General features: G+C 42.3%; 2 non-coding genes and 1 pseudogene across 2 annotated transcripts; 1 reads left to right on the forward strand and 2 right to left on the reverse strand.

The window, feature by feature from the left end:
• Positions 1-139: 139 nt before the first annotated feature.
• On the reverse strand, positions 140-295 carry LOC149511493 (5.8S ribosomal RNA). The gene has a single exon (XR_016333862.1). It is a non-coding gene; the product is annotated as a 5.8S ribosomal RNA (ribosomal RNA).
• A 285-nt stretch (positions 296-580) lies between these two features.
• LOC149511494 (18S ribosomal RNA) lies at positions 581-2,330 on the reverse strand (annotated as a pseudogene).
• A 12,530-nt stretch (positions 2,331-14,860) lies between these two features.
• LOC149511495 (5.8S ribosomal RNA) lies at positions 14,861-15,017 on the forward strand. The gene has a single exon (XR_016333865.1). It is a non-coding gene; the product is annotated as a 5.8S ribosomal RNA (ribosomal RNA).
• The last annotated feature ends 46 nt before the right edge of the window (positions 15,018-15,063 follow it).

Raw genomic sequence — 15,063 nt, forward strand, 5'->3', positions numbered from 1 at the left:
TTCCACCAACGATCACGATGCTATCATTTTCGGGGACATGCTTTTGGACCAACCACTATCTACAAGATCGCTGGAAGCATCTTCTGCCTACCTTCACTTGGAGCCCAATAGGTAAGGGGTTGAAAGGTGTGACGATTCGTGACACCTAGGCAGTCATGCCCTTAGCCTAATGGCTTAGGGCATAACTTGCATTCAAAAACTCAATGGTTCATGAGATTCTACAATTCACACCAAGTATTGCATTTCGTAGCATTCTTCATCGATGTGAGAGCCAAGATATCCATTATTGAGAGTCATTTTGGTTTTTCATGACAAAAAAAGTCATGGTGCCACCTGTGTATACACCATGAATGGGATGGCAATGGTGCACATGCTTTTTTCCAGTACAGTTCCTTAGTGCGATTTGTGCTAGGGGTATTTAGCTACAGGTAATGACACCGATTGCTTCACCCACTCGGGGGGCAGAATGAGTTGATTGCTGTCCCCACCCAAGGCCAAAGGGGCTTAGGGCATAAAGGCACCCTCGCCCCCTCAGTGTTTCATTAATGAGTTTACAGGTCATTTGTTGAATGGCTTTGGACAATGATCCTTCCACAGGTTTGCCTATGGAAACCTTGTTATGACTTTTACTTCCTCTAAATGGTAAGGTTCAGTGGACTTCTTGTGACATCATGAGCAACAAACTATCCATATTACTGCTATTTAAACATTTCTCCGGACCATTCAATCGGTAGGAATGATCGGTTGTGTGTAGAAAGGGTAGGGACATAGTCAATGTGAGCTGATCACTCACACTTACTAGGAATTCCTTATTAAAGACTAACAATTACAATGATCTATCCCCATCATGATGAAATTTCAAAGATTATAGACTCATTTAATACATTAGTGTAGCATGCATGTAGCCCAGAACAGTAAGGGCATCATAAACCTATTATTATCTCAAACTTCCTTGGCCTAAATGGCCATAGTCCCTCTAAGAAGCTAGTAGGTTGAGGTCTTGTCTGTCAATGGAATTAACCAAATAAATCACTCCACCAACTAAGAACAGCCTTGCGCCACCACCCATAGAATCAAGAAAGAGCTATTATTCTGTCAATCCTTTCTATGTCTGGACCTGGTAAGTTTCCCCAAGCTGAGTCAAATTAAGTCATAGGCTCTACTTCTGGTGGTGGCCTTTCATCAATTCCTTTAAGTTTTAGCCTTATGGCCATACTATCCTCAAAACCCAAAGACATTGATTTCTCATAAGGTGTCATTAGAGTCCTCAAACTAACATCCATCGATCCCTGGCCGATATCATTTATGGTTGAGACTAGGATGGTATGTGATTGTCTTCGAGCCTCCAACTTTTGTTCTTGATTAATGAAAACATCCTTGGCAAATGCTTTCTTAGTTGTTTGTCTTTCATAAATCCATGAATTTCACCTTTGACTATGAAATATGAATGCCCTCAATTATCCCTATTAATCATTTCTCTAATTCTGAAGGCCAAAATAATAGGACTGAAATCCTATAATGTTATCCCATGCTAATTTATACAAGTGTAGGCTTGCTTTGAGCACTCTAATTTCTTCAAAGTAATAGTCCCAAAGGAATGACCCAGCCAGTTAAAGCTAAGGGTGCATAGCCAGTAGTTGGGATAAGTAGACCAATGCTCATCATAAGGTAGACCGGATGACCTAATCCTAGTTCCAACTATAAGCTTTTCAACTACAACAACTTAAACATATGCTATTGGAGCTAGAATTACTATGGTTTTTGGCAACTAACTTGAGCTCCAATGGATCCTCTTTAAGGGATTTAGATTGTACTTATTCCAATTACCAGACTCATAGAGCCCAGTACTATTATTTATTATCACTACCTCCCTATGTTAAGAATGGGTAATTTGCATACCTATTGCTTCTTTGGATGTGGTAGACATTTTTTAGGCTCTTTCTCTGGAATTAAACCCTAACTCTCCATCACCCATCACCACTATAGTAGACCACTATCCTGTCATCAAAAGTTGATAGGGAAAAATTTTGAATGATGTATTATTGGCATAAAAGCCATACGATTTGTTGAGTTATCATGAATCATTTAAGCAATGGGTAAAGCCCATTTCTACCTTTTATGTAATAAATGTATCCCTTCCAAAAGTTAGGGTTTATTGCATGTATTAGCTCTAGAATTACTATGGTTATCCAAGTAGTAGATACCATCAAACAAACTATAACTGATTTAATGAGCCATTTGTGGTTTCATAATCCGAATTAGTTCATACTTACACATGCAAGGCTTAATCTTTAAGACAAGCGTATGCTACTAGCAAGATCGATCAAGTAGCATTCTTTTGGGATGTTGGCACCACGTGGACCTTAATGCACCGACCAAGTGGTAGAGGGAGCCAACACAGAGCCCAAGTGTCTAGCATGTGAAATGCATGGCATTGGATGAACAAGGGTTAAGAGCCCATGTCATCAAAATATTCTACATCTGAGAGCACGATCAAACACTGGTGCACCAATGCGACCACGGAGGTTTAAGTGGCACTCTTAGGACACAAGGCATGATTATGGTTTGATACATAGCCCCAAAGACACAAGATGGATGAAGGATGGCAAAACATCCAATTTCCATTGATTTAGGTATGCAACACAAGATCCTGATTATCCCCCCTAGGTATGATGAACACATGGGGGGAGATTGAAAAGGATGATGGTTCGATAGTTCAATGCATCAAGCATCGAGCCTACCAACATGAGCAACCATAGCACCACTCATATGCCCATTATGTACAAGTGGTAACATCCACACACACGAGCCCACAATGCATTTGATCACATACTTGATGACCAAGCAAAGGAAATAACGTACAAGACCATACCACAATTGCTTAGCATAGGAAAAACATAAATAAAGGCCAAGAGACTATCGCTACCATCCAACAGGCACCAATGGCATAACACCACCAGTGCTTGGTCTGGCCAAGACTGTACATGCAAACTCTACTATCACCACCCCATTGAGCTACTGTCTTATTCAAGGACACGGTCTGGGGTCTACAGTAGCATCAGCCATAGGCTTAGGCTTAAGTTCAACACAATCAAGCCCTTGTTTAGCATGCATACCAACTGATTGAAGCCATGGTGCCTATAGGTCATCGAAGTAACCAGTCATTTGACAAAACAGCTAGAAGGCATGCACAACTTAGATTTTGCTCCAGGGATGTTGCTGTGGATGTCCATAATGATAGGCCCATCACACACACCTATTACCCTCATAAGGGGAGAAGGGGCTCGGATAATCATCCCCTAAAGAGCATAAGAGATTTTATAGATATGCTAGCAGTAGACATTAAAGTGTCTAAAATTGGGACACTTTTTTCAAGCAGGCATATCCCATAGCTAGGGTCCACAGGTGCTAATAGTGGTCGAGGCATGTGCCTGCACCAAGGCTTAGCATGTGGTGATAGTGTTTAAGGTAACTGCCTACACCAAGGGCCATCTTCTATTGATGTTGATTAAAGTATGTACCCGTACCAAGCCAGTATGTGTTGATAGTGGTTGAGGCTAGTAACTATACCAAAGGCTAGCTTATTTCGATGGTGGTCGAGGTAAGTGCCTATACCAAAGGCCAACTTGTGTCGATGATGGTCGAGGCATGTACCCTTACCATGCACCAACATGGGCTGTTAATGGTTGAGGCCTTGGTCGAAGTTCGATTCTAGGCCATGGTGCATATGCTAGGCTCAGGCATGTGTTGGTGCCATATTTTTTTTGTTGGGGTAAAATCATCAAAGCATCACTAGATAACCTGACTGACAACATTGGAATTGGGGGTTGGGGGTGTGCACACATGATGTACAATGGGTGTTAGTACTTGGCCCTTATATTGGCCCCTATCCCCTAAGAAACCTCAATAAGTCACACCCCTTTAAAGAGCATAAAAGCTTTTATAGGTTCGTAGCCAATAACCATTCAACTGTTTTAAATGGGGACTTTTTTTCAAATAGACACAAAATCTTCTACACTTTGATTTTTTAACTAAATGTTTTGTGGATGCTAAAAAAAATACAAGGATCATGCATACCAAATTTAGGGCCAAAGCACTTTCTAAAAAAATTTTTTTAAAAAATCTTGACCCATAAAAAGATTTTAAAAATCATGAAAAATAGAAAACAAGTCATCTTGCCATGAAATTTCACATGAAAGCTTAGGGGACCATTATTGAATTTACAAGCCATAAAAATGCCATTAGCATGGAAGAAATATAAAGATGCTTTTGAACTCACCTACTACCCGATCATGGTGCACATGCTGCGTGGCCTAAGTTTAGGATACCTACGCGTGATGCGTGGCCCACATATGCCGATGGGGTTTGAAAGAACTACCCACACAAAGAACTAGCATGTGTCGATGGTGGTTGAAGCATGTGCTGAGGCCAAGGGCCAACAAATCTAATGGTAGTCGAGGCATGTGCATGTGTCATAGACCATAAGCTAGTCCAAGCCTAGAGGTTTTAGCAGAATAGGGTCTGACAGCCAAGGGGACCAAGCCTTAAGGCTAAATTGAGCTCCAAGTCATAGGAAACTAGCCTAGGTAGTGATTAAGACTTGAAAGGCTCAGGCTTAGTGTTCATGTTTGGCAAAATTGAGATAGGCCTAGATACGAGCACTGGTGAGCACTTATATGAATTTACAAGCCATAAAAATGACATTGCCATGTAAAAAATATGAAGATATGCCTGAACCCACCCACTACTTGATCATGGTGTGCAGCCCGAACCCAAGATACCAATGTGTGGTGTATGCCCTAGCATATGCCGATGGTGTTCAAAGAAACTGCCCATACAAAAGGCTAGCATTTGTTAATGGCAATCAAAGCATGTGTTGAGACCAAAGGCCAACATGTCTCGATGGTGGTCAAGGTATGTTAATGGGTCATGGTTTGCAAGCTAGTCCATGCCCAAGAGTTCTAGCGAGATATGGTCTGACAACCAAGGGGACTAGTCCTTGAGACCTACTAGAGGCCTAGGTCATGAGGAACTAGCCCAGAATAGTGCTATGGATAGTGATCAAGACTCAAAAAGCTCGAGCAAAGTGTTCGTGTTTGGTAAAATTGAGCCAGGCCTAGGTGCTATTAATGAGTGCTTATATAAATTTATAAGCCTTAAAAATGGCATTGGCATGACAAAAAAATTGAAGATATGCCTAGACCCACCTACTGCTAAGTCATGGTATGCAAGATGCATGGCCTGGGCCCAGGATACTGATGTGTGGTGCATGCTTCAGCATGTGCCAATGGTGTTTGAAGGAACAACATGCATAAAGGGCCATCATGTGCTAATAGCATTCGAAGCATATGCCAAGACCAAAGGCCAACATGTCTTGATAATGGTCGAGGCATGTGAATGTGTGATAGCCTACAAGGTGGTCCATGATCAAGGGTTCTAGTGGCATAGGGTCTAACACTAGGGTGACCATGTCTTGAGGCCTACTGGAGGCCCAGGTTGTGGGAAACTACCCCAAAGTAGTGGTATAGGTAGTGATCAAGACTTAAAAGGCTCAGGCTCGGTGTTCATGTTTGATAGAATTAAGCCAGGCCCAGGTGCAGGTGCTAGTGAGTGCTTGTATAAATTTACAAGCCATAAAAATGTCATTGGCATGACAAAAATATAATGATGTGCCTAAACCTACACACTACCCAATTGTGGTGTGCATGGTGTATGGCCCAAGCCTAGGATACCTATGTGTGGTGGATGGCCTAACATGTGCCGATGGTGTTTGATAGAACTGCCTGTATAAAGGGCTAGTGTATACCAAGTCCAAAGGCCACCATGTCCTAATGGTGGTCGAGGCATGGTATGTGTCATAGTTTACAAATTGGTCTGTGCCTAGGGGTTCTTGCAAGACAAGGTTCGATAGCTATGGTGACCAAGCCATGAGGCCTACTAAAGGCCCAAGTCATAGGGAACTAGCTTGAAACAATGATATGGGCAGTGATTAAGACTCTAGAGTCTTAGGCATAGTGTTCGAGTTTAGCAAAATTGAGCCAGGCCCAAGTGCAGGTGGTGGTGAGCATTATGCGAAGATGCAGTTAGACCTAGGTGTGATCACTAATGATCAAGTCACAGATGCTTGGTCAAACCTAGGTGTGGGCATGCCTGAACACAGTCACACTTTAGATAAGTTTTGTTGGGTTCTAGAAGGCTCGGTATTACAGGACAATGTTTGATAAGCTAGAATTATGATGAGCACAAATTTGTAAGTTGAATTAGGCAGGTGGATTCAACTTATTGTCCAGGGTTACATGGAGTTTAGTTTAAGAATGAAGCTAGTGGCACATGGATCGAGTGTCATTCGATGCTGATAGTGGTCAAGGGGCTAAAAAGTGCCTTAGCTGAAGGGTCGCAATACACAAGCTGCATCAAGTGCCAGTGTCATGGGGTTCGGTCTTAAGCCAAACTTCATGCCAGCTTAAACTGTGTATTAACTCTGTATGCCTAAGTCAGCCTATGAAATAGGTGTGCAGGCATAAAACCAACATCAAAAGGTAGAATACGCAAGCTAAAAACACAAGGGAATGCTAGAATGCTTTGTATATTACTCAATGGTGAATGCTTACAAATAAGGGTGAGGTGGCCCTTTATTTCTAGTTAAGGCCCCAACTCTGGTAGTTCCTAATATCAAAGGATTATAATTTCAATTTCAAATTTAAAAATATAGATTACACTGATTACATCCTAATCCTAAAGATTGACTAGGTCTTTCTCTATGAGCTGTAGATCCTAAAGGCTTCTAGATGGTTTTGGCTTGGCCCTATTCTCTTGGGCCCACTTGGGTGTAGTGCGAGCATGTTATGGACCTTATCCCGGTGCTATGGGTAGGCTTAATCATTGAGCAGGTAGTCTGAAAGCTTCTACCATGATTATTTCAAGAATCTCTACCTCTATCTCTGGTGCTTGAACCTTGGCCACTAGGGTAGAGTCCTTAGCTCCTAGTGTACCCACTTGAGGCATGACATTCTTTCCCACCAGATCTTGTGATGCCCTTATTGTGTCCTCTATGTGGAACTACTTGATTTAGTCATAAAACTACCATAGGTCTTCATCTGGTTCCTAACTAGATTCACTATCTGAAAACCCCTTCCATTACACCATGTGCTTTCATCTTGGTTTATAATTCTATTACCTCATGACCCGATCAGTAAGAATGTGTTGGACCTCCTTCTCATATGAGGCCCTGGCTCCCAATGGTGCATACCTTGACTCTACTCGCCTTGGATCCCCTTGGTCCTCATGGAACGGCTTAAGCTTGTTAACATGGAAAATCGAGTGTAGTTTTGGCTTTGGTGGTATATCCATCTTGTAGGCAACCTTGCCTACCTCTTAAGAACTTTGAAAGGTCCCTCGTACCTCCAGACTAAGCCTTCATGCAGACCCTTGTTGTGCATGATAGGGTGTAGCTTCACCAAGAGCAATTCCCTCACTTGGAACTGTATGTTGCTCCTTTTCTAATCTACCCACTATTTGGACTTCTTTGATGCTTCGAGTAGAGAGACTCTGGCTAGGTCAATTTGCTCCTACCAAACCTTGGCAAACTTATATGATGCTAGATTAGGCTTCGTGTACCCTGTTACAATCAAAACTGGTGTTAGCAGCTATTACCCTATCACAATCTTAAAAGGGCTTTGGTTCATTGCTTCGCTCTGCTCCAAGTTGTATGAGAACTGGGTGACATCAAGCAACTTGGGCTAGTCCCACTTTGTTACAAACACACAGTGCCTGAGGTAGACCCTAACAATCCATTTACTCATTCGGTTTGCTTGTTAGTCTGGGGATGCATGCTATTGGAAAAGTTCAAGTCTAACCCTAACAACTTAAACAACTCAGTCCATAACCACCTTGTGAATCACCCATCCTGATCATTAACAATGGTCTATGGTACCCCTTGTACTTTACCACATTTTTTAGGAACAAATGGGCTGCCTCATTAGCTTGGCACTCCTTAGTTGCTAGAATGAATGTCTTGTACTTAGAAAATATGTCCACCACTACCATAACGCTCCTAAACCCATCCCTCTTAGGTGGATTGACTATGAAGTTCAGAGTGATGCTCTCTTACGGTCACTTTGTTATGGGAAAAGGCTCCAAGAGATTAGTTAGTGCCTTCAGCTCTACTTTGTCTTACTAGGACAAAAGATAGGTTTTCACATAGGCCTTAACATCATCCCTTATGTGTGGCTAGTACTATCGATCCTTTAACAAGGCTAAGGTGCAATGTACGCTTGGGTGACCAGCCCACTTGAAATCATTTCACTATTGTGTCACCTCCTTGTAGAGTTTCCCATGCTGTGGCACAAACAACCAACTACCCTTGATGTACAATAAATCATCCTATAACCAGAACTATCTAGTCTTACCTTGCTTAACATGGTTGATAAGAGTCTTTGCTATAGGATCATGGGATAGCCCTTCTTTGATGTATGGCACCAAAGACCCTTCTGGTTGACTGATAGCAGTAAGGCTTGCCTTTCAGTTAAGGGCATCAACCACTGTGTTTGCACACCTAGGCTTGTACTCCAACTAGTAATCAAATTTTGCATAGAAGTCTTGCTAATGGGCCTACTTAGGGTATAGCTTCTTTTATGTTTTGAAGTAGCTGGTTGTAATGTTGTCGGTTCTTACCACAAACCCTGACCCCAACAAGTAGTGCCACCAAGTGCACAAGCAGTGCCCATTACTATCATCTCTTTTTCTTAGACTGTGTATATACACTAAGTCTTGTTGAGCTTTTGGCTTTTAAATGTAACCAGATGATTTTCTTGTATTAGCACCCCCTATCACAAAGTTTGATGCATTTGCATCACCTCATATGGTTTGGCTTGGTCTGAAAAGGCTAAGATTGGTTCTTTAGTCATTGCCTATTTTAATTGATCAAAGACTTGCTTACATTTAGTGCTTCAGTCACACACTCTCCCATTATTAAGCAAGTAAGTCAATGGTATGGCAATGGATGAGTAGCCTTTGATGAAGCATTGGTAGCAGTTACCTAGCCTAAGGAATGATCTCAACTCGATGACCTTGGCTGGTGGTTCCCTATCTAAAATTGCATGGACCTTACTGGGATCCATGGATATCTTACCACCTCTCACTATGTGCCTAAAAATGGTACCTTTCACTGGGAAAATTAGCACTTTTCCTTTTTAAGAATAGTTCAATTACCTATAAAACCTAAAACACCTACCTCAAGTGGTCTACATGCTCCTCTAATGTCTGGCTATAGATCAAAATATCATCAAGATAAACCATACTGAAATGATAAAAGAATGGTTGCAATACCTTGTTTATGAAAGTGCAGAATGTTACCGATGCATTGGTGAGTCTAAATGGCTTGATCAAGAACTCATAAGAGCCATAGTGGGTGACACAAGCAGTTTTAGGCTCATCTTCCTCTATAATCCTGACTAGGTATTACCTTGACTGCAAATCTAGCTTAGTGAACCACCTTGCACTTCCAAGTTGGTTGAACAAGTCAGCAATGAGGGGGATAAGATACTTGTTTTTGGTGGTCAACTTGTTTAGTACTTGGTAGTCAATAACACAACTACAAAGACCCACCATGCTTGCATTAGAAAAAAATTGGGGCACCATATGTGGCCTTAGATAGCCTGATGTAGCTAGCATCAATCAATTCCCTAAGCTATTTCTTCAACTCTAACTTTAGGGGTGACATTCGATAAAGAGACGTAGTTGGTGGCTTAGCCTCAAGCACTAACTCAATCTACTGGTCCACCTCTATCTTGGGTGGCAGTATGCTAGGCAACTGTACGGGCATCACAACACTAAAGGCCTCCAACACTTCTAGCACTTCTAAGGATGCGTTAGCTTTTAGCTGACAAGGTTCATCATACTTTAGGGTAGCTAAGAAGGTGTCTTCATTCTTGCTCACCACCTTGGCAAATTAAATGGTTGACAGCACCTTAGTCCCAGGCCGGAACCCATACCTTAGTGGTATATGGCATTGGCACCTTGCATCTAGAATGCATATGTAATTGGCAAAAGGCACAAAGAGGGTGTTAATCTAAACAAGGAAATCTAAACTAACCACACACTCATAATTATCTAAAGGTATTCCCTCAATGCTTTCCTCGCCCTTTCAATTACTAAGTTATAGCTCTACTGCATGTACCACTCCAATGGTTGGGACCTCTTTAGAGTTGATTGTCTTGATGGTACTAGTCCTTTTGTGCACCTTCAAGCTGAGTATCTGGGCTCCATCACTAGAAATGAATAAATGTGAACCTCTTTTGTCCACCAGAGCATTCATTTTCTTGCCCACAACCAATAGATCTACATATATCAGTCCCTTAGCTTGTGGCTCCCCTTGCCTTGGACTACATTCAGCATAATCGATTCAAGCTTTATAGTCTCCTTGCTTGCCTTCTCATCTGGCCTTTTGTCTATAGCAACCAGCTTGCCTTTCTTGGGGTAGTCTTGTGCTATATGTGGCCCTCCACATAAGAAGCAACCGATCGACTCTCAGTCTCTCCTAGCCTTCCACTTCCCTATTGGTCGCCTCCTTTAGCCATCCTTAGTTGAATGGTCTCAATTCCCATCTTTAGCTTGCTGGTCATGGTCCCCACCCTTGGACTATCATTCCCTGTCCCTATTACCCTTACCTTTACCCTTGGGCTTGGAAGACTTAAACCTATTTTGTGGCTTAAACTTTACCAAAGACTTAGTGACAGTCATGGCTTTGGCCAAATCATGAACTCCCCTTCCCTATAGCTCATGCTTCACCCATGGCTTGAATCTATCCATAAAGGTGAAAAGACCCTCGACCTTGCCTAAATCTAAAATTTGCAACATCAATTCAGATAACTTCTAAACATACTCCCTTATCTTACCCTACTATGTCAGCTAGCATAACTTTGCACGCACCTCATCATTTGCATACTCAGGGTACAATTGCTCCCTAAATTCCTTTTGGAACTTCTCCCAAGTTCTAATTAAGGTACCACTATGCCCCACATCATCACACCTGCACGTCCACCACAACAAGGCAACATTAGTAAGATACATTGAAGTAGTGCTTACTATAGTAACATCATCCTGCATGCCCATGGCTTGAAAGTATTGGTTTATCCCCCATAAAAAGTTATCCACTTCTTTGGTAGCGCTGGTCCCCTTAAACTCCTTAAGGTTGGGGACATCCACTCAGGGCCTGGCACTCCAGCGATCATGCCATTCTCAATGACTGTTTTGCAAGCAATGAGCTCTTTTTTGAGCTTTTCCATCTCCTTGTGCATGGTCTTCCCACCAGGGCCTCTAAGGCCTTGTTTTGCTAGGTGAACATGTTATTGGTCTGGTTTAGGGTAGCTTGCACCTCACCTTTGAGCATCTCTTCCATGGAGTCCAAATTCTCAATATGAGTCTCCACCTTGTCAAGCTTCTCTTTCATATCAGCCACTATCGTCTCCACCTTGGAAAATCACCCATCCATGGTAGACCAAATGTCCCTCAAACTAGCTTTCTTGCCTCTTTTGTGACCCTATTTTTAGGCCTCTGGTTGTTGGCTAGCAACATCGCTCTGAGATGCCATTTCTACAAATGCCTTGAGTGTGACCTGAACACAATCACCAAGTAGAACCTACTTTGATACCAACTATCATGTGCTCTAATCTTAACCAAACTCTATATGGCCTTAAATTGAGAATTGACTCTGTATGCCTAAGTCAGCTTACGAACAAGTGTGTGGGCATAAAACCAACTCTGAAAGGCAAAATATGCAAACTAAAAAGACATGGGAATGTTGGAATGCTCCATATATTACTCAATGGTGAATGCTTACAAATGAGGGTGGGGTAGTCCTCTATTTATAGTTAGGCCCTAACTCTAGTAGTTCCTAATATCAAGGGTATTACAATTTCAATTTCAAATTCAAAAATATAGATTATACAAATTACTTCATGATCCTAAGTATTGACCAGGTCCTCTTTTATGTGCTATAAATCCTGGAGACTTCTTGATGGTTTTGGTTTGGCCCCTTTTTTGGGCCCACTTAGGTTTGGTGTAGGCATGTTACGAGCCTTGTGCTAGTGCTATGGGTAGGCCTAACTATTAGGCAGTCAGTTTGGATGCTTTTACCATGATTATTATGTGAACCATTGCCTTTATCTTTAGTGCTCGAGCATTGGCTACTGGGGCGCAGTCCTCAACTCATGGTGCTCTCACTTGAGGCATGACACCAGCATCTACCAAAGGGGTGTCTGAGGCAACAAACAACACCAATTGCCAACATCTGCCAAAGAGGTGTCCAAGGCAACAACCCATGCCAAGGGCATGCGTGCATGGATGAAGGTCGAGGCAAGTGCCTGTGTCACACCTTGGGCAGGTGCACCAGACGCACAGGCTTGAGCACTAGGGACATTGGAAAGGAGTCCAAACCACCTGTACAACATGCAAGCCTACTTATATAGCTAGGGCTAGGCCCACAAGATGTCTGTACCATGCCTAGAAGGGCCTAAGGGAGTAGGACCAATCCAGGATGTTCCAAAAGTAGCCAAGATCGACAGAAGCCTTCAGCAAGATCTGGTTGACCCTAAAAATCAAAAAGAGCCTTCTGTATTAATGTGTAATCTGTGTAATCCCTGATTTTTATGAGATATTGTAATCCCATTATTTTAGGAGTTAGCCATAAGTAGAGCTAGGGGCCTCAACTATATAGCATCACCCTCTTAGTGCACAAAGGGTCACCTCACCCTCTTTTGTACATCATCAAGCACTTTGCTTTAGTAATACATAGTGCATATTCTAGCAATTCTATTGCTCTCTCAAACTAGTGCATTCTCTCTTTCCAGTTATTCTAGTGCCTGTCCACTTGTGTTTTAGGCTGACTTAGGCTAAAAGAAGGTCATTCCAAGCCTAAGGCCACATAAATTCTAAGCTTAGGTTGTAGCCCATGACAATTGGTATCAGAGTAGGTTCGATTCAGGTTCTGCTTATGTTTATGTATAGGTTATATCACAGTCGAGGAGATGGCATCCCAAAGTGATGCTGCTAGCCAATAACTAGAGGCTTAACATTAAGGCCACGAAAGGGGCAAGAAGGCCAGTTTGAGAGACCTCTAGTCTACCATGAATGGTAGGCTGTCTAAGATAAAGGTGACCATGGGTGATGTGAAAGAGAAGCTTGATGATGTGAAGACTAATGTTAAAATGCTAGACTCCATAGAGAAGGAGCTCAAGGGTGAGTTACAAATTGCTCTCAATAAAAGCCTTAACATGATCAGTTAGAGGAATAAAGTCTTAAAAGCCTAGGTGGAGACCATGCGCAATAAGATGGAGGTCGTGTGCAAAGTGATGCAAGAGCTCAAAGGTAAGCTTGCTACTTGTAAGAATGCCATTGGGAATGGCATGTTGCTAGAGTGTCTAAGACCTATGTAGAGATTCCTAAGCCCAAAGTGTTCAAGGGGACAAGAGTGGCCAATGAAATAGACAACTACCTATGGGGGATTGAACAATACTTTTGAGCCACGGGCATGCAAGATGATGCTACCAAGGTAAGCACAACTTCAATGTATCTTACTAATGCTGCCTTATTATGGTGGAGGCACAAGTGTGATGATGTCTGACATGGGGGTGCCATGATTGGAATCTAGAAGGAGTTTTAAAAAGCATTCAAAGAGTAGTTTTACCTAGAGTATGCCAATGATGAGGCATGGGCAAAGTTGCCCAAGCTTAGCAAACAAAGGGACATGAGGGAGTACATTCAAAAATTCTCTAAACTAATGCTTTCGATCTTGGATCTGAGTGAGATAAGTGGTCTATTTGCTTTTGTGGATGGGCTGAAGCCATAGGTGAAGCACAAGCTCAAATGAAGGGGAGTTTGTGACATGGCTAAAGCAATGACTACTATTGAGTCCTTGGTGAAGTGCAAACCACAAAACAAGTTTGAGTCTTTCAAGCCTAAGGGAAAAGACAATGATAAGAGGGATCAAAAAAGACAGTATAAGGGAAAGGGTCATGATTAGTAGTCCAAGGATGGGGACTGAGACCATTCAAACAAAGATAGCAAGAAGAAGCCACCAGTAGAAAAATGGAAGGCAAAGGGAAACCATGAGCCAATTTCATGCTACCTATGTGGAAAAAGACACAGCCCATAACTAATGCTACCCTAGACCCTAGACCAAAACCTTAAATTAGCCCATGCTTGTGACCAATGTTCTGGGCCACACGTGCACTACACTGAGATATTCAACGAATCTATAGACTTCGCATACAAGTCTGGGTAATCTTTGAAATTTCATTATGATGAGGATAGATCATTGGAATTATTGGTCTTCAATGAGAAATTCCTAGTAAGTGTGAGTCATCAGCTTGCGTTGACTATATCCCTGCCCTTTGTACATAATGTCTATCATTCCTACCGATTGAATGGTCCAGTGAAATGTTTGAATCATAGTGATGTGGATAGTTCATCACCTGTAACATTGTGAGAAGTCCACTGAACCTTATTATTTAAAGGAATGAGAAGTCGTAACAAGGTTTTCATAGGTGAACCTATAAAAGGATCATTATCGAAACCCACTTGACAAATGACCTATGAATGCGTTAATGAAACATTGAGGGGGCGAGGGTGCCTCTATAACCCTAGCCTCTTTCGACCTTTGCAAGCACAATGGTCACTTCGTCCAACCCCTTAGGTGAGAGAAACAATCGACATCATCTCACCCATGGTCGAATAATGAACCCCTAGTGTGAATCACTTCAAAGAATCAAAAATGAAAATGGAGTGCGTGTGCTATTGCCATCCCATTCATGGTTCATGCACGGGTGGCACCGTGGCTCCTTTTGTCATCAAAAACCAAAACAACTATTGGCAATGGATATCTCGGCTCTCATATTCGATGAAGAACATAGCAAAATGTGATACTTGGTGTGAATTGCAGAATTCTATGAACCATCGAGTCTTGGAATGCAAGTTGCACACTAAGCCACTAGGTTGAGGGCACGCCTACCTTGGTGTCTTACACCATCACCCCCACTTTGAACCCTCCACCCATCAAGCTCAAGG

Source organism: Durio zibethinus, chromosome 25 (genome assembly GCF_047325235.1).
Source record: "Durio zibethinus cultivar Kanyao isolate XHJ-2024 chromosome 25, ASM4732523v1, whole genome shotgun sequence".
In the NCBI taxonomy this organism is placed as follows: domain Eukaryota; kingdom Viridiplantae; phylum Streptophyta; class Magnoliopsida; order Malvales; family Malvaceae; genus Durio; species Durio zibethinus.